Below are 21,912 nucleotides of genomic sequence, written 5' to 3'. Positions count from 1 at the left end.
GAAAATAAACATAATAAATTATAACTTGCATGTAAGAACCCATGAAATGCAAAGTATGGGTTTTCATTGATTACAAACAGATTCTCAATAATCATAATGAAATATCAAAAACTCAACAATGGATTAATAATACTTCAATACTTAGTATAGCATAGTACATGGACCTAGGGTTATCATGATCATGGTTAAAAACCCTAGTTTTCGTATAACTTCATACTTTATGAAAGAAGTGGCGCAGGGAAGAATAAAGATGTTCCCACACGTAGATAGTAACCCTACATACCAGGTAATGCTCCAAACGCGTAATAAAAATCTGAACTTTGTAGAAGAATCCCAACGCTTTAGTCTTGAATCCTTTAAATGGGTTTTCTTGAAAAACCCTAGGTTAAGAACATTGAATTCTCATTTAATATTCATGAATATATGTTGGAATTCACTTGGAATGATTAGAATAGGCTTACCTTGATGTATTCTAATAGTAGGGAGAGAAGAACTTCGTGCTAGGGCTTGAAGAATGTGAACAGTGGGAAAAACTGAACCTAAACCACATTTTTTTATAGTTTTTTTGACTAAAATGGGGAAAGTACGGCCACAAAGTAAGTCCTGTACTTTGAAGTATGGCCCGTACTTTGGCTTCCAAAAATAGTGAATAAATGGTTAAGTACGGCCTCAATGTACGTCCCGTACTTTAAAGTACGTCCCGTACATCATGGTCGTACATGAGACAAAATTTCTAGCTTTGCGATCCTTTAGTAAAATGGCCATAACTTTTTGCACAGACGTTCTATTGACCTCCATAATATACTGTTGGAAAGGTATTTCAAATATCTACAACTTTGAAGAAGGAATTTTTCCAAAATTATGTATATATTTTTCCATATACTCATTTTAAGTGAGACTTGGTGCAAACTCACTTGGAAACACGCTCCGTAGGATAGCTTCCGACTTTACTTTGTCCTAGGACTCTTCTTATATCTTGAGCGGGTTTCAAACATATTTTCTACACTACTCATATTGTCTTCATTATACCCCCTCTTACAAGTCAATTCTTAGCCTGAATGCATGAGGTGTTACAGTTTATCCCTTTTCACTTCACTGCCGGTTCAAACGGTTTTACTTTTGGCAAACCTTTTGTTAAATCCACAACATAGCAATCTCGAGAAATCCTTGTTCTCCACGAATGTCACCAATGCCCTACGGCATTGAAGATTTGATCACCTGGTGATATATTGACGGCACATCTATCATGACGTGAATCCAAAGGCGTCCCATTATCATGTTATAATACTATCTATGACGACATGATCGATAAGGTAGTTTCTAGTTCCACTCCTCCTGCTACCACCGACTGCGTGATTTCTCCCAGAGTCCTCTCCGTCGAGTTGTTGAACCCGGTGAGCATGATAGATTTATGGATTATCTTGTTCATCATTTGCATTTCCTCTATTACCCTGATGTTAATGATGTTGGATGCGCTTCCCTGATCAACAAAAACACGTTTAATGTCAGTATCTAAAGTTCGTAAAGTAATTAATAATGCATCATTATGTGGAAATTGCATATTATCAGCATCGTCTTCGTCGAAAGTGATACTGTCTTCGACGAGAGCTAGTCTGTCTCTTTTTTCATTTCGTGTCGTCACCCTCTTAAATTTGATGCCTGAGGTGTATGTGACTTTGTTGAAATCTACTCCTCCCACAATGAAATTGATTATTCATTTTGGTTTTGGAAGAGAAGGTGGAGCTCCTTGTTCCCGGTTCTGCGAACATGCCTGCTTGCCTTTTTCTGTGAGCAGCTCCTTAAGGTACCCTTATTTAAAATGTTTGCAACTTCTAGTCTAAGAGCATGGAAATCTTCTGTTTTATGACCATGTTCTTTGTGAAATGCACAGAAATGTTCTGGATTCCTCTTGCTTGGATTTGATTTCATCTTACTAGGCCATTTGACTCGATTCCCCAACTTATCCAAAGCAGCTACTACCTCCGATGTGGAGACACAAAAGTTGTACTCCGTAAGCTTTGGAGCTCCGGGGTTATGATTTAATCGGGAAATCCCTGCTGTTAGCGACGTCCTTCGCCAATATTGATTGTTGCTTCTTGCGTCTTCCTGATTCCCTCGTGAATAATAAGGGTCGTAACGTTCTCTTCTATATCTCCAATTCCCATCGGTCCTTCTGGAATTTCTCCTTGCTATGACGTTCCTAACCGTTGGTGGTGATCTTCTCATAGTTAGATTGATAATATCTTGTTCTATTCATATGTTTGTGCAATATTGATAGCATTTGTACATTGCCTTTCATTACCAATCTGTCGTTTTGCAGCACGAAGTTACCTGATGTTCATATATCATACTATGTAGTTGCTGGATATTCAACCAAATATTTGGCAAGACCCTTCGTCGCCGGTGTTCCTTCTGGATGTAAGGCGTGTCGGAAAGCAATTCCTGCCCACTTGTCTTCAATTTGAGGTAGAGTGTTGCGATGCTTTGAAAACGATGAACAAATTCTTGTAGCGTCTCATCCTTCCTCTGTTTGATATTGAATATGTCTTCCATCCTTTTCTCTGATATTCTTGCCCCCATGTGCGCCTTCTTAAACTTATCTACTAAGTCCGTGAAGGATTCAATTGAGTTTGGAGGCAAGCTTGCATACCAATCTAGTGCTCCTCTTGTTAATGCCTGACCAAATCGTTTAATCATCACAGACCGAGTCATTTTTGGTCCTAAGTCACAGGCCGAATTGCTGAAGTGTACGCAGTTATATGATCCTGAGGATCAGTGGTCTCGTCATACTTTTTAATTTTTGGTAACTTGAAACTTTCGGGAACATGTTCCAGATCGGCCGAATCTTTCTATGGGTGATAGATGTAATCACTATCGTCCTCTATTTTAATAGTTGGTAGGGCTCCGGGTATCCTGCTGATTTGCTCCTCATGCTCTTTGAACTTCTCCATATGTTCCTCAAATCGCTGCAATATTGGTTCGGGGATAGTGGGATTATCGATACCAATATGCAACCCCGTTGCTGACGTCACACCGAGTACTCCGGGATTAGCTGTTGTCTAGCCATTTACATTTTTTTTGCCTGAGGAACACAGGTTGACTCGAACTAGCAATCCCGTTTGTCGGGAATGCTCCCATGGGATTATGATGCAATTCACTCATCATCTGCTTCATCACTTCCGCCATCTCTCCTTTCAGGAAATCACATAATTCATTTATTGGAATGGAGGCTTGATTTGGATCTGCAGTTGAAGTGTTTTCCATCATCCTAGTTGTTTCATCAACCATTTTATCTTTATTGAGATCTCTAATCCCGTCATTAGTGTGTGGAACATCAACGGGTGTAGGTGTAACTCCTGTCATGCCTGAGTACAAAAATAGAAAAAGATACCAGGAAAGTAATGCTTGTGTGAAGTAAAATCAAATTACAAAACCAACTGTAGAATTCCCACAGATGGCGCCAAACTGTTTGAGTCAAAATTCGTACTTTCCCCAATTAGTTAAATTTATGTAAAGGAAATAAAAGAGTTAACCACAGTAGGTAGTAATTCGATTTAGACTAAACACTTTGATCGAACTAATAAGAGGAACAATTTAAGACTTAAATGATAATAAGACGAGAAAGAAAACTTATTCTTTCCGTTATAAGTGCTTCTGATCTATTTTTCCTTTTCTTCGTTAACCATAAGAACTTGGCAACAATATCAGTTTGAAATAGAAGATTGAGCAAGAAAGTAAAAGATTTTTATGTATTTCTCTTGCTTGTATTCGATGCCCAAAAATGTACAAATGATAAGCTATTTATAGGTCTCTAAGTTGATCTGCCCGTTGTGATGTAACGTATATCATTAATTCAGGAATTAATGACCGATAATAAATGTCGTGATTCTCGCCATGCGTTATTGTTTCTGTTATGATTATAACGCGTAATTATTTCCTTATTTTGTATATGACGTTCTGACATCTCCGAGGTTGTCTTGGTATGTTGTCGTAAATGTTCACGGCATTGCATCGATTCTACTTCTTCAGCGTTGCTTTCTAACTCATTTCATCTCCTTTTGCAAGTTCACATAGTTATTTGTGTAATCCGAATTTCTACCCATACACTTACTATGCTAGAATCATATTTATAAGCAAACGTGCACCCCCCCCCCCCCACTCCCACCCCAACCCCCAACCCCTACCAAAAAGAATATTATTTCATATAGCATTGACAATATCCGGTTTTGGGGTAACCATTTAACCTTTACTTGGTATTGAAAATTTTTGCAAGTTTACTCGCTTCGGGCACAACTTAAGATAGTCGCGTATGGGTTTGACTATATTTATGCGGGAGCTTGAATTACTATTACATTTTTTTGGTAATAAAGATAATTTTATATTATCTGCATTATAACAAGGAAGTTAATAGATGCCTATTCTGCGACACTTATTCCCACAGTAGACTCAATAGCTACGGTTACGGATGTTACTGCTAAGAGTGAGGGCTTTCGAGTGTGAAGTTCCTCGTCGGAAAGATTCTTACTATAAATGGGGATGCAGATATGTCAGAAGGAACTCCCGATAGATAAGAGAAAATCGAATATATATATATATATATATATATATATACACCCCTTATCTCATACTACATCTCTTGATACAGAATCTAATGATTTGAAAAAAAAAATCCAATACAAAAGCTTCTCATATCAAATTCGAAGTGTCATGCTATTATTATTTAGTAGACATTTGGACATGCGATTTCATCTTATGTGATGAAATCCCAAATCATCCAAAAAGGCATGATTTGAGATTTTAAAATTTTTAAATGTAAAAGTTCCCCCATAAGTTTATATTTTGTAAAAATAGATCCATTGGTAGATATATTTACCGATCATGTTTACTAACAATTTATATCAAATGTTAAAATATCTACAACTTGGTAGTATATTTATAACAAATTTAGTCTTACCAACCATGTGGGAGGATTATATTAAAGAGTAGTAACACTACAACTCATGTTCAATTTTCCATTTTATTGAACTAAAGTTTGATCAATTGATGTTGTATTTTTTAGAAGGTCTTCTAGTAGCGTATTAATTTTGTTATGAACTATGACTTGCTCATTTGGTAAGACTGTATAAGAATTGGGAAAGTTTTGATTGTTTTCACAACTTGTGGGGTTTTTATGTTTATAAGTAAAAATACAACTTAAGAAATTCAAATTACATGTCCAAATAAAACTTCAACTTCAAATCATCATAATTTATCTCATGATTTCAAATCATATCCAAACGGCTCCTTAGGATTTACATGGCGAAGGCATAGCCCAGGTTCGCTAGGGACCAATGAGTTTGTAGCCAATATTTACAGAAGAAATAGAACTATCCGAAATTTTAGCAAAATTAGTTCCCAACATATCTCCACAAAAGCTCCATAAGCAAACACGGGAGGGGAAGTGTGGAACACTATAAATCCTCCTAAATGGGGGGAGGGGAAAAAACAAAAAAAAAACACGGGAGTACATAGTACTTACCACTCTTTTAACACATACACATAACTGTTATTTGATGTAGTATACATAATTAGCACTCTTAACGCACATACACAACTATTATTTGATGTAGTACATATTTAGCACTCTTAATTCATCACACATATACAAGTGCTATTATTCTTCAATTTGGCAACAGGCTACAATGATAAACATAATCATCAATGTTTGGCCGATAATGATACCAACAAGTCCTGCACATCACACCATCAGAGCATTCGGCATCAGAACTGCATTCTCTACCACAAGTCCAGTCCCAAAATCCATGATTTGGAAGTAATTTCATTTTTATCATTGACATAGATAATGGCAAGGCAGCTCCCAGTGTCATCATTTTCATCTCTGAGGTTCGAGTCAAATCAACTGCATAAATTAAAGTCAAATTTCAATTATAAACAACATCAAGTTAATAATCATATGCTAATTAGTATTTAGAGGTTAAGGATGGATAGGATCCTTACAGAGGCTTCCGATACGAGCCTGGAAACGAACAAAGATTCTGGGAGCGCTTCCCCCTTTAATAGGTCTTATGTAACGCAAATCCAAATTAGTCAAATGCAAGTACCAGACATGAGTGCGAAACCAAAGATATATACATAAATGGATTAATTTAATAGTACTTAAATTTTCACTTTATTGCATTGTTACAAAACTACTTTTTGTAATTAAAAAATCACTCAACTTTAATTTATTTATGCTCACGAAAGTCACTAAACTTTTTTTTTTTGTATCAAATGAGACATTTTATATGTAAGAAAAATTGAATCACTTTTTGGTTACAAAATAACTGTTCACTAACTTCTTGTGATTATTAAGAAAAGCTGACTAATTTTTTGAAACAAAAATAGTTTGGTGACTCTATGTGATACTTGAGAAAAAATTGAGCGATTTTTATGTTCTACTAATGATCACTTTTGTGCAATAAAATAAAATTGAGTGACCAATGAGATCAACCCCAAACTAAACTTCAAAATAAACACATAAAATATAATTCTACAGATATCCATGTAATCTTCAATTTCTACATTAATAAAGATAAAAGAAGAAACAAAAATGAGTAAAAAGAAAGGGGAAAGATGGAGTGATCGTAATTACCAGCAGTTGTTGTAAGGAGAATGGTGAAGAAGATAGTAAAGGAATGTAATTTCACCACTAAATTTTTGAGTTAGAAGAATATATATGTTAATTAATTCCTCTTTATATTGGAAATCATATTTATAAACAAAACCAACGAATGCTCACATTGACATTTCATTTCAGGATGACGTGGCATGTCACACCCTGAACTTTCAAATCATGAAATTTCGATTATAACCAATATATCAAGTTAACAATCATATAGTAAAAAGATATCTATACATGATCTTTTCGAATTGATTACTTGGATATTAAATTTTTTGTATTAATAAAGTCATCTAACTTGACCTAATTTTCTCAGAAAGTCATTTCAGCACGATAATAAATTTTTCGCTGATGTAATACGCTATGCTCTGTCACTCACTAAAAGAACCCAAAAAAGGGGAAGAATCTATTGCAAAATATTTCGATTATAACCGATCTTAAATTATAATAGAAAACTACAAAATCTATCTATGCATAATCTTTTGTAGTTGATTATTTAAATGGTTATCCAAGCTACGAAAATAATGAAGGTCATTTTTCAAATTTTTGTAATAATAAGGTCATCAATTTATATCCAACTTTATCACAAAGTCATTTCAGTCGAAAATAAACTTTTTTGTACCAAAAAGATGACATGGCAAGCAGTACAAAATCAGAACTCAAAAGTTTCGCTAAGGATTCAAGATGAAATATATATGTATATAAAGTATTTTTTGATGTATATACTTAATACAATTTTAATATACACTCTAAATTTCAGACTAAGGGTGTTTGAACACCCTTAATTGCATATGGTTACGCCGCTGATCACATGCCATGTCACCCGCTAAAATTTTTAAATTTCTCAAATAGTCATTCAACTTTTGAATACGTAAAAGGAACAAAAGGGAGAAAAAAGAAAGGGGGAGATATAATCATAACCTGCAGTAGCAGTAAGGAGAATTGTGAAGAAAATAGCAGACTTGAATAAAGAATGCTTCGTGTCCATGTTGCTAATCATGCTTAGTTTTTCTATTTTTTTTTTAAATACTTGATGCAAAGAAATTTTGGCATTTTTTTCCACAAGTTTTTCAGTGATCCTTGGCTGAACCACCTCATATTGGTAAAAGAATATAATTATGGCAGGATCATGCTTAGCTTTTGTAACAAAATGATCATAATTGCTCTACTATCCGAAATGGAGCAACTTTGACCGATCCACTTAAACGTTTAGTAGAATACCACTGCCATTAGTAAAAGTCTCATTGGAGCTTCAAACAATGGGTAATTTTAATTAAGTGATAAATTTGGACATTTTTTTTTGTTGGGTTGAGAAATTAGGATACTTGGAGTCTATTCATGATTAATCATTTGACATTGGAGATTCACGAATAGCAAAGGCAAATACGTGAGATTTGCTAACACAAAGGATATAAATAAACTAAAAAAGGGCAACGACAAACAAAATTTTCCTTTTTATTTATTAAAATTGCATTAGAAAAATTGTCTTTCTTTATTGTTCAAAATAGGTGTAATTTTTAGGCAAAACGTGACTATTTATACATTCATCAAAGAACAATATGCCTTCACAGGTAAACATGTAAATTTAGTAACTATATTTGAAACCCTATCTAATTTAGTTAAAATCTATTATTATCAACTTTTACCTTAGTGGGAAATGAACTAGATGCCCATAATTAAAAGTGATTCTTTTATGATAAAGCTTCTATCTATAAATAACTCCATTAATGACATAAGGTAATGACCTCATTTCAAATGTAAATCAGAACCGAATATTTTTGTTGTTAATTTTTCCTTTATTACCTTAGTGTTATGATTTTGTAGGAAAAATAAATGATTTGACAATCTTTGTGAGTATGAATGCACAGGGTTCCAATTTTCTTCGAGAAGATAATGTCAAATTAGGCGTTATGAGTATCATTTTGTACTCCTAAAAATGTGCGGTCGAGTGAATGATATCTATCTAATCTTCATTTGAAATGTCAAGTTCGAATTCTGAAAATAATGAACTTCTTGATAGGTATTACTTTATCCTTCTCAACGTGACACAAATCAAAAAGATCACTTATACTTAGCCAACTGATCTAATCACTTCTAACTTTAATCTTGTATTCTGACTCGCTCTTACGAAACAAACAACAACAACAAAACCATTTTTTTTACGTGCTAATTGTTTAAGTCCTTCACTTGTCTTGTATTATATATAATAGTCTAACACATTATATTTTAGATTTTCTATTCATGTCTAGTAGCCTACATTAATAGTTAGATGTCCAATGTCTCTAGGACCTAGGTTTTCACACATTAGATCACGCTTTAAATTAACCAACCTTAATCAATTTATAATGAGGGTAGTGAAACGGTTGCTCGAGTAGCCATTGCACTCTGATCATAATCTAATCTCGTTTCATCTTCTTCTTTTATTGCACTTGTTTGGTTAGTTATTAGATTATTTGTATTTGAACTGTGTGTCTTTTATCCTTTCAAGTGTAAAATATAGTATTTCTTAGAGTACATACATTTTCTTTTGGTAACTATATTTATATTACCAGGGAAAAGTTATGTACAGTTGGAGAGCGAAAACCCAAGTAGCCAAACTAGCTTGGCTTCAGTCACTTTTTTGCGCGGAATGTCCTTCAAAAGCATTGGTCTTTAATTTTTGCCCCTCAAATTATTGGTCTTTATTTTTTGCCCTTTGTCTAAAAACACATGGTTCCGGGTTTGAAACCCCGCTCAGTAAAAAATTTTAAAAAAAAATTGCAAGGAAGAATTTTGGATTCAAACTCTACCTTAAGGTAGAACTGTCAACAAGTTAGTGAAGAAGTCAGTTGAATTTAGTTATTAGTGTGTGGGTGGTTCAACTTGTAGGACCTTGAGTTTGTTAGTTAGTTGCAAGATATTTTGATTGCTGCATTATATAAGCAGTGCATACGATATAAATGTAATTAACACTTCATTCTCTCCAATTCACCATCAATAATATCTTTGTTTAACCTTAAAACGGAGAACAATTAAATTTATGCGTGACGCCAAAGATATGTGACTAAATTCAATTCAAGATTAAATAGTGAGATAAGCCAATAAATGAATAGAGAAACAGATCTGACCAACTGTTAAGTACGTCTGGTCTCGGGAATAGAAACCGAGGTCGATATCTTCTGTTAAGAACTTACACGAAGTATAATAAAAATGAACTTAGAACAAATGGGAATGATTTTAAAAAGATTCTTATGATTGTTAATGTAAAGTGTTTTTGTCCTAGCTATTGCCAGCCCCCTTCATGAATGATAACCTCCTCTTTAAAGGAGTTTCAACCCTAATACAATTCTAAATAAAGAAAATAAATCTAGTGAAGCTGTTTTGCCGAGATCGACGCTGAAATATCCGGTTGACGATGGATATTTCGGTCTTCTACTTATGGCAGTCCATCGCCCTTCCTTTATCGCCTCATCCTGTCCCAAACTCGAAGCCTTGTTCCCGGCAAGACGGTCATATCGTGACCGAGCATAACAACGGGAAATCGTGCGTGCCTGTATCCTCGGTTTTACCCGTAAACAGATAGTCCCCCTATTTTTCGAGGTACAATTACTGACGGCGAGGAATGGACCCAAATAAGCTGAACAGCCGCCTCCAATTACCAAGGACGGGACCTTTAAGTCAAATCTCACTCTACGCGATGCTAGATCATTATTACCCAGCCGCCAAATCTTTTTGGGGAATCCTCCTTGTATCAGAATCCTTGATACGCTACAGGATCTCTTGAATCTCTTTCTATATAAAGCCCATGCCTTCTTTCTTTTTTCATGCATCTGCACTTCTTCAAATCTCACTTTTCTCCACCTCAAAACCTACTGATATTCCTATACTGAGCCCATAATACTCTTCGGATCTTCAATCTTCTTGTTCCAGGGTGTGAGTACTTATCGTTAAGGAGGACCTCCTCGATCATGGCTTACGTACCATTATGGACTCAGGGTGAAGATTAGCATTCGTTCATGCCATCAACTGGAGCCAGTGGCCCTAATAGGGAGTTAGAATCTATCGTTGTTGGTATTGTTCCATTGGGTTTTATTTATACAATCGACTGTAAAGTTTTTCGTCATCTTGACCTGATGAAGAATTTTGAATCTTGTATCGGCGATAGCGCCATTACTACGATCAGGGAAGATTGCCATCTAGGCACGGACGTCGACATCCTGCCCATTGGGGATGGTGTGAAAATAAATCATCATGTTGTCGGTTACTCGTTATCATACACTTATCCCTTTACCATAAGGTTCACCCTCCCTGTTCATAGAATAATCGAGGACTTCTATCGTCGATGTCGAATATGTATCGGGCAGATCACCCCACAAATTTGGAGGCTCGTGTTTTGCATTGAGAAGTTGGCTAATGGTCGGAGTCACTTTTACCCTCGATCATTTGCTTCATTTATACGTACCTTGGGTGATCCAAGGGGGAATTGTTCAGATGCTTCCCAAGGGAAGCCGAAGCCTAATTGACCCCGAAAATGATTATGATTGAGGATGGCTTCAACGATTCGTGATGATACGCACGGTTCAACTTCACCGTCCATCGTCTGTTGATTTTCCCGAAGTGTGGAACCCTTAACCGGATTCGGTTGAGCCCACGCTTGAAACTGCTATTTTTGAATGGGTGATTGCCCTTCTCCGGGCTTCTCGTAGCTTAGGTCGTTCTTGGAGAAGAATGGCACCTAAAGAGTGGAAAGGCAAAGACCATGGTAACTTCTTACTCCGATCGTTTCGACCCTCATTTCCCTGTATTATATCCTAACTCAATACCTTTGGTTTCCAGGACTTCGGACGTGGAAAGATTCTAAGGGAAAGTCAGTAGCTGAGGAGTTCGGAACCAAAATGCTCAAAAAAAATATTTTGAACCAAAATATCCCAACAAAAAAATGTTACCATAATACCTTTAGCACAGCAATTTACTGCGCTAAAGTAGTTAACGGGGACGGCTCCGTTAACTACTATAGCGCAGTAATTTACTACGCTATGGTGTCCCTCCCATTTTTTTTTGCCCTTTTGGTTAACCCTTCTTCCATTACACTTTTTAACGTACTTTGACCATAGACTAATCATGCTTTGGGACCCCAAAACTTCAATATTTTATATAGAACCCGATTAATAAGGTAGGATCAATACATCAAGGATACACAAAAGTTCGGATGGCCGTTTTAGTGGTCGAAAAGTGCTCGAAAGCCATTTTCGTTTGAAGGCTCGGTGACATTAGTTTGAAGTTCTTTATGAATACTTAAACTCGTTCATTAATAATTAATCAAAAGTTAGTCAAGATGGCAGCATTCATACAGAAAAAAAACTTAATTAAATTGCATCATTCATAACCTTGAGTAGATGAAAATACTTAAACTTATTCATTAATAAGAAACTCAAACTTTTTAAAATACAATAATCAAAGTAAGAAAAAAACTTAAAAAACATTCATTAATTAATGCCCTTGAGTTAATCTTCTGCCACCACCGAGAGATGTGCCACCACCACTAGAGGTACTTCCACCACAAAAGTTTTCTCCACCACGAGAGGTACTTCCACCGCGAGATGTAGTTTGACCACCGTGCCGTTAGGGATCCTTGCGCTTATCATGACCAACATAATTTCAAAATGAGCATTTTCGAGTGTATCTCCTCGGTGGAACATTCATTTCATTATGAATACGCGAGTATCCATTCTTTTTGAATTTACGGATAAATGTTTTATTTGCAACCATTGAAAATGGATCCGGTGGACAATAACTCTCACTAACAAGTGGGTAGAACCTTCCATCATACGTTCTTGCATAATTTTCAACTATATATTCCTCAGCCATGTACGGGGAGGCGTTCTTTCCCGTTGCTATAAAACACTTGAACGCATGAGAACATAGCATGTGATATGAATTCCACTTGCCGCATATGAATATTCTTGGAATATCACAAATTGTGTGGATGTTACCTCCTTTACCTTGGTGCACACTTGTTGTGAGTTCAAATTGTGCTCTGCAGGGTTGTACTCCATCCGGTCATGTTTCTGAGCCTTATATTTGTGGTACTCGAACAGTTTTGACGGTTTTGGCATCCATCTTAGACCTACTGTTGCATGTGCTTTGGCCTCTTTTGATCTACTGAAGAATCGCTCCACAACCTGCTTAAATGTCATTCTCACCATTGCGGTGACGGGTAGTCCCCGGGCAGATTTCAACAAGCCATTGAATGACTCAGAGCTGTTTGTTGTTAGCATACCACATTGCCTACCTTTATCCTGGTGGAATGTCCATTTGTCTTTATCAATTGCATTACACCGGTGGAAGGCTTCCTCATTCGCCCGCCTAATAATGTCCATCTGCAGGTTAAACTTCTTCTCCTGATGCTCTATTGTGGCCGCGCACATCCAATTGCAAAGTGCTGGGATTCGATATGCCTTTTGGAAGTTTGCCTTCAAATGCCTTAAACAATAACGATGGTAGGCAAAGGGTAGATGCCACCTCTGCAAATTGAACATATTGTGCAATATTCCAATATTTTTGTCTGATATCACACATATTCTCATGCGATCCTTAATAACGTGTTGCCTTAAGTAGTCCAAAAACATACCCTACGTACTAATGCTCTCATTAGCTGCAATTGCAAAAGATAGAGGGAATATAGCTCCATTTGCATCCATTCCAAATGCTATTAGCAGCTTTATGTCATACATCCCGTACACACGTGTTCCATCTATTGATATTACAGACCAACAATGAGCAAAACCATCAAGGCATGGTTTGAAGGCCCAAAACAAAAAATAAAAAAATATTACCGGGCACACCAGACTTTGATTTGAGCTTCCATTCAAAAATAGTACCATGATTAAAGCGTTGTAAAACCGCCATATATCTCGGTAACGTCTTGAAAGAGTCCTCACAATTGCCGAAGACTATCTTATATGCACGTCTACGCCTAAGATACGCCTTCCTCTTAGTAACAGTTTTGCTATATACTTTTAGGACGACTCTAATACAAGCTTTAATAGGGAACCTGAAAAGGTTGAAATATCAGCATATAACAACGAGGAACATTATATTAACACCAAAAATAAAATAAACTTAGGCGAAGGGGATTGTCACACCCCGAACCATGGCCTGGACGTAACATGGCACTCGGTGCCTGACTGCATGTGACCGAGCGAACCACATGGCTTGTTGAACTATCATGAGGCATACATGAGAGGAAATATAACGTGAATGCATGATGAGCCTTTATAAAACGTAGTAATTCATAATACTTAATAAAAACACTTATTTAAAACATGAGTGAAGAAATAACATGAATGAGCCAAAAATGGCAATACGACTCCGAATGTCTGACATAACATAACTGACTTGTCTAGTCTATGAAACCTCTATCATGAGTCTGACTGAAAAACATACTCACTGAGACAACGCCCCCAGCATACCTTTAGATGCATAATTAATCATAAAATAAAAGTTGACTAAATCCCGAATGAGATCGGGATCACCAATAAGCTGATACGAATGTTGTCCTACTGAGCAGATGTGTCGTCCTATATATCAGTACCTGCATCGTGAAATGCAGGCCCCCGGGCAATAAAAAGGGGACGTCAGCACATTGAATGTACTAGTTTGTAAAGCAACCGGAATAAACAACATGGGACATGGAATAACACGATAAGAGCTGAAACTGAAAACTTGGACATGAACATGAACATGAGCATGAGTACATATACATATATAACATGAGTAAAACATGATAAGTAGGGAAAGCAATAACTTATAACCGATCCATGGTCTGGTGGTTGCGTCCCGCCAGCAGAACACTCAGTCCTTGCCAGGGAACATGAGATTTGATAAAATATGAAAGGATCCAATCATTATGAGAGATCGTCCGGGACATGGGTGGAGCGATCCTCATCATACGGTGGCTACGTAGTTTCAGGCTATCTGAAGCCCTCCTCGGTAATTAATGCAACTCCCAAAACATGAACATGTTAAATAGTGGCACTTGCTGCCCATGGTATATCATGAATCGTAACTTGCTTGTACATGGTATTCATGATCATAACTTGCTTGTACATGGTTTTCATGAATCATAACTTATTTGTACATGATTTTCAGAAATCATAACTTGCTTGTACATGGTTTTCATAAATCATAACTTGTAAATATAGTTTCATAAGATAACTTGTCATAGTCTTGCAAAACATGTTTTTGATGCATGAGTAATAACAATAGTTCATAATCATATATATATATATATACTTGACTTGAAAACATGCTTGTAACTTGCTGGATGAAATCATAAAGTTTCATATAAACATAACGAGAACACATGAGGAAGAATTCATGATTCATAGATTTAGCTAGGATTCCTAATATCCGTAATGGAAGATTAGGAATACAATAACGAACATAGATACAAATTCTTGTACATACATACATAATTACGGGCTACCAATATGTTGGGTTTAATGCCCTAAGATTTGAACTTCATATATTTTACGAAACGAATCATGGGGAAGAACGTAGAGGTTCCCACATGTGGATGGGAGTTCTACATACCTTAACTTCCCGCTTTTGAGCGTATCACAATGTCCTTCAATACCTTCAACTTCAATCTATAGCAATACAAGCCATAGGGATTCTATATTAGCAACAATATCCATGTTTTGTTCATCTAAGCATTTTATGAAACACTTAGTGGGCATGAAGCTCTATAACCCTCATTAATGGTGTTTTCTTCACCCAATCCCCATTCTATTACTTCTAGCTAATTCTACAATCTCAACTAGATGTAATTAACATCATTATTCATCAACCATATGAATACAACAATCCCTGGTCAACAATCCAACAACTCTAGCATAGTTCATATAATTCTCTTCATCAAACCCAATTATTATTCTCCCAAGAATTCATCAATTCACAACCATAAATGATTAGGGAGTAGAAACATTACCTTTCAAGAGTAGTAATCACGAAATCAACACTCCCAAGTTCGATCCTTAGCTTAGAATGACGGCAACAACGTGTACTACACTTTATCCTTCACGAGCTTCGGGATTCGGGGCCTTAAACTTGGTTGATTTTCTACTTTCTCTCTCTCATTTCCCCTCTCTCTCACTTTCTCTCTCTAAAATCTGAGTTTGGAGAAAAAAATGGGCTGCTAGGGTTATATTTCCCTTATATACCAAGGGGAAATGGGTTTGACCCAACTTGAAAACGGGTTGGGACCTTGCTGTCTTAAAACGTCCATATCTCCTTATCTCGACGTCTCCTGTGAATTCACAACCTATGGTTGGAAAGTATTTTCAATTATATACAACTTTCGTTTTTTGAAGGTTTCCCAAATTCCCAACGGATTTACATGAAAATCGACTGGAAGTCAGACATGTCGAAAACTTAGCCGATTCTAGAGGATTTCAAGTGTCTTACTATTAGCCATATTGAGACGATCATATCTCCTTGATCCAATCTCTAATTGGCTTGATCCTTATATCGTTATAAAGGTATTTCTACATAATACAACCTCATTGGGGTTAATTTCCCAAATTCCAAACCGATCAAGGAGTTATTGTTACCCGAAATAGGCCTATCAACCATTTTCGCAAAACGTTCAAACCTTCCATGTTTCCACTAGAACTCTAATGATATGAGCTTAAACTCAGTCCCAAAATTCGGGGTGTTACAATATCTCCCCCTTGGGATCATTCGTCCTCGAATGATGGGTCATGGTTAAGAATATGGTTGGAAATGGCTTGATTACATGAACGTGAAGGAAACATGACATGAAACATGTAGACTGAACTAACATGACATGGTTACATGGAAACGTGAATACTGAGACATGAACATGGGCACTGGATAGCTCACATGAGCGTGGAACATGAGACATAGAATGACATGGGGCATGAAAACTGACATGACATAGTTTCATGAAAACATCAGTGCCCAAACATGAGGCATGAATAGCGAATACATGAACTCGAACGTGAAACGTGAGGCATGAATACATAAGGGACATTATAACTCTTTTACAAAATGTCGCTAAGCTATCATATTGTTGATACTCGTAATTCTTGCCTGACACACAACATATACCTTGCTTTCCTTAATAACTTTCATCTCCTACCTCCAACGTCTTTGAAATCTCATTTAAAATCATTAAATATTACTTTTTACTCGTCAATATGTCATATACGTCATACCTTTTGTGGGTCTATTCGCGGTACGCTAAGGGAGAAATTTCCTAGGTGTAACATTCTCCCTCTCTATTGGAACATTCGTCCTCAAATAATAAAATTCAGGATTCTACATAAATTTCGCCAGAGTTTCCCCTGTAATATGGCACTACCAACCTGTCACTACATCCCATAATATCATTGCCTCACAGGGATACATCACAATAGCACTATAAATTGGCCACACACGACCAAAAGCATGAAAAGAAAGCTTACATACCTCAAAATCTTGGTGCTTCATCATAAATCTCTTCTGTCTCACATTTGTGTAAAATTTCTGGAAATTCTACGTCATTTTCAAACGCTTCTGTATCAACTTGACTTTCTCCATAGCTTGATAACCATATCTGGTCCTAGTAACTCTGCTTCACCAATTTCTAACCAACCAATTGGTGATCTACACCTTCGCCCATACAGAGCTTCAAATGGAGCCATCCCAATACTAGCTTGATAATTGTTATTATATGAAAACTCAATGAGAGACAGGTGATCATCCCAATTACTATTGAAATTAAAGACGCATGTTTACTAAACTGAATGAATACAAGAGTACTAAAATGAATGTGTATTGAACTGACTGAAGACTGGGCTGATTGAATACTGAGCTAACTGAATATTGGATTAGCTAAATACTTGATTAACCGAATACTGAATTAACTGGCATGAATACGTGAGTACTGGACTGATATCTGAGTACTAAGCTGACATAAATATCTGAGTATTGAACTAACATGAATATTATAACATGAGATCTGAATAGCGTATTTGTCTGACCATTTGTCTGAGGATGAAAAAACCTTGCTACCCAATCCTTTCTGAAAGGATTCTCAGAAGTTCGCTATGAACTGAGCACCAAAATCTGAAATAATGGACACTAGGGTCCCATAAAATCCGGAAATTTCATTAACATATGACTTGGCATAATCTTCTTGTTCAATCTGTGGTCTTAACTGGCAAGAAGTGCGCTAACTTCGTAAGTTTGTCCGTAATCATCCAATTTAAATCATGCCTCCTAGATGAACGAAGTAGACCTGATACAAAGCCCATATTTATCATTTTCCATTTCTAGACAGGAATATCAACATTCTGAGCCAAGCCACCAGGCCTATGGTGGTCGGCTTCTGATGGGATTGCAATTAACATTCCTTATCGTCTGTAATTTCTTTGTACTCTACAACACGGACGATTTTTTTCTTACTCACATCTGAGCAATTGCTCATGGGGAAAAACTAAATTTACTTACATGAACGGTTTGCTACTGTATTCATAACTGGCATACTCCATCTTAACGACTTAACTCTGCTCACACTGTAAATATTAGGATAACCCCTTTTTGACAACTCTTAAAGGCTATTCTTCTGTAGTTTGCTCTTTTACGGCTTAGCTGATTTCTTATTCCACTAATCACTCTACTCTGATATTAACTTAAGCCCTTGGTTTCTAACACACATTCGGATGTATCCGAACTGTCACCCACTCAGGGTGTTCATCTGAATAGGAAATCAAATCATATTTCTCAGGGTCAGCCGTACTGGTAACTTAGTCAAATCTTATCCTTACAGTTGACATGGCTTTTCCAGACATATTACGAACTTATATCTTATTCTCCTTTTATTTCTAGGAAAAATTTGGCAGAGTTTCCTCTGTATTTCTTACTATCCCAAAACCTGCACGTAGGAAATACCAACAATGCCTCACAAGGCCAACATATATACATATATCATATCATATCGTAGCCACACAGGGCTCCCAATTTCGACAACAGTATAGAAAATGATGAACTTACCTCATATGTCCAACTCAAACTGTACCTGTTACACTTTCCTGTTTATTTCCCCTTTCAATCTTTAACTGCAGATGGAGTGGGTCCTGATGACTTCCGGTAGAAAACTGTCTACCACCACTCCCTTGAGATCCTCCATGATTTACCTTTCTCAAGAACATCATTATCATTCAACATACCATTCATTCAACTACACCCCTTTTCGGGCAACTTACATTATATTCCACTTTCAATAGCACTTGAAGTCTCATTCGTTACCAGTAAGTACTGCACAATTGTACCCTCTATGGGTAAACATCCTTACTTGGACCTTGAATTTTCTGTTCATATTCTGCGCATTCGAAACGTACGTAATTCGAAAGGAAGAGAAGTTTCTGATTGCTCTAAGATTCATGGCACGATCTAGAGTAGAAAGAAATGAGACAATCCTGAATGTCTTGGTGGTCAACTGTTTATATGTGTGGCGCGCACACACATATAAAAGTGACCCCACTGGACACGGTTTCATAGACTCCCTAAGACACTTGAACCTAGGCTCTGATACCAAGCTTTGTCACGCCTCGAACCATGGCCTGGACGTAACATGGCACTCGGTGCCTGACTGCATGTGACCGAGCGAACCACATGGCTTGTTGAACTATCATGAGGCATACATGAGCGGAAATATAACGTGAATGCATGATGAGCCTTTATAAAACGTAGTAAGTCATAATACTTAATAAAAACACTTATTTAAAACATGAGTGCAGAAATAACATGAATGAGCCAAAAATGGCTATACGACTCGGAATGTCTGACATAACATAACTGACTTGTCTAGTCTATGAAACCTCTATCATGAGTCTGACTGAAAAACATACTCACTGGGACAACGCCCCCAGCATACCTTTAGATGCATAATTAATCATAAAATAAAAGTTGACTAAATCCCGAATGAGATGGGGATCACCAATAAGCTGATACGAATGTTGTCCTACTGAGCAGATGTGTCGTCCTGTATATCAGTACCTGCATCGCGAAATGCAGGCCCCCGGGCAATAAAAAGGGGCCGTCAACACATTGAATGTACTGGTATGTAAAGCAATCGGAAGAAACAACATGGGACATGGAATAACATGATAAGAGATGAATATGAAAACTTGGACATGAACATGAAAATGAGCATGAGTACATATACATATATAACATGAGTAAAACATGATAAGTAGGGAGAGCAATAACTTATAACCGATCCATGGTCTGGTGGTTGCGTCCCGCCAGCAGAACACTCAGTCCTTGCCAGGGAGCATGAGATTTGATAAAATATGAAAGGATCCAATCATTATGAGAGATCGTCCGGGACATGGGTGGAGCGATCCTCATCCTACGGTGGCTACGTAGTTTCAGGCTATCTGAAGCCCTCCTCGGTAATTAATGCAACTCCCAAAACATGAACATGTAAAATAGTGGCACTTGCTGCCCATGGTATATCATGAATCGTAACTTGCTTGTACATGGTAGTCATGATCATAACTTGCTTGTACATGGTTTTCATGAATCATAACTTACTTGTACATGATTTTCATAAATCATAACTTGCTTGTACATGGTTTTCATAAATCATGACTTGTAAATATAATTTCATAAGATAACTTGTCATAGTCTTGCAAAACATGTTTTTGATGCATGAGTAATAACAATAGTTCATAATCATATATATATATATACTTGACTTGAAAACATGCTTGTAACTTGCTGGATGAAATCATAAAGTTTCATATAAACATAATGAGAACACATGAGGAAGAATTCATGATTCATGGATTTAGCTAGGATTCCTAATATCCGTAATGGAAGATTAGGAATACAATAACGAAAATAGATACAAATTCTTGTACATACATACATAATTATGGGCTACCAATATGTTGGGTTTAATGCCCTAAGATTTGAACTTCATATATTTTACGAAACGAATCATGGGGAAGAACGTAGAGGTTCCCACATGTGGATGGAGTTCTACATACCTTAACTTTCCGCTTTTGAGCGTATCACAAGGTCCTTCAATCCCTTCAACTTCAATCTATAGCAATACAAGCCATAGGTATTTTATATTAGCAACAATATCCATGTTTTGTTCATCTAATGATTTTATCAAACACTTAGTGGGCATGAAGCTCTATAACCCTCATTAATGGTGTTTTCTTCACCCAATCCCCATTCTATTACTTCTAGATAATTCCACAATCTCAATTAGATGTAATTAACATCATTCTTCATCAACCATATGAATACAACAATCCCTAGTCAACAATCCAACAACTCTAGCATAGTTCATATAATTCTCTTCATCAAACCCAATTATTATTCTCCCAAGAATTCATCAATTCACAACCATAAATGATTAGGGAGTAGAAACATTACCTTTCAAGAGTAGTAATCACAAAATCAACACTCCCAAGTTCGATCCTTAGCTTAGAATGACGGCAACAACGTGTACTACACTTTATCCTTCACGAGCTTCGGGATTCGGGGCCTTAAACTTGGTTGATTTTCTACTTTTTCTCTCTAATTTCCCCTCTCTCTCACTTTCTCTCTCTAAAATCTGAGTTTGGAGAAAAAAATGGGCTGCTAGGGTTATATTTCCCTTATATACCAAGGGGAAATGGGTTTGACCCAACTTGAAAACGGGTTGGGACCTTGCTGTCTTAAAACATCCATATCTCCTTATCCCGACGTCTCCTGTGAACCCAAAACCTATGGTTGGAAATATTTTTCAATAATCTACAACTTTCGTTCTTTGAGTTTTCCCAAATTCCCAAGTTATGATAGGGTTATGGCCTCCCGAAATCAGGTGACCCAAAACGTACATACGGACCAAGATACGGTCACTGTTACGGTCCCGTAACACAAGGTACGGACCGTAACTTGGTACCGTACCTATGTGAAAATTTCCAGTGAAGTTCTTCCACTGTTACGGCCCGTAACACGTGTTACGGTCCGTAACGTCACCGTTACGCTGGCAGAATTTCCAGCGAACAGTCTTCAGTAATATGGGCATAACTCTTTGCACAGATGTCCGTTTTACCCCCATAATATACCGTTGGAAAGATATTTCAAAGGTATACAACTTTCATCAAGGAATATTTCCCAAATTCCCAACGTATGTACATGAAAAGCGACTGGAAGTCAGACATGTCGAAAACTTAGCCGATTCTAGAGGATTTCAAGTGTCTTAC

General features: G+C 36.8%; 1 long non-coding RNA gene across 1 annotated transcript; it reads right to left on the bottom strand.

Annotated features, from left to right (window-relative positions):
• Positions 1 to 14,031: 14,031 nt before the first annotated feature.
• Positions 14,032 to 15,946, bottom strand: LOC132629257 (uncharacterized). The gene is made up of 3 exons (XR_009578158.1): positions 15,630 to 15,946; positions 15,233 to 15,288; positions 14,032 to 14,231 (listed from the first exon to the last, which is right to left on the bottom strand). It is a non-coding gene; the product is annotated as an uncharacterized LOC132629257 (long non-coding RNA).
• Positions 15,947 to 21,912: the final 5,966 nt, after the last annotated feature.

This window comes from Lycium barbarum, chromosome 2 (genome assembly GCF_019175385.1).
Source record: "Lycium barbarum isolate Lr01 chromosome 2, ASM1917538v2, whole genome shotgun sequence".
NCBI classification, from domain to species: domain Eukaryota; kingdom Viridiplantae; phylum Streptophyta; class Magnoliopsida; order Solanales; family Solanaceae; genus Lycium; species Lycium barbarum.
Note: the sequence above shows the minus strand (reverse complement) of the source record. Positions and strands in the feature narration are given on the sequence as shown.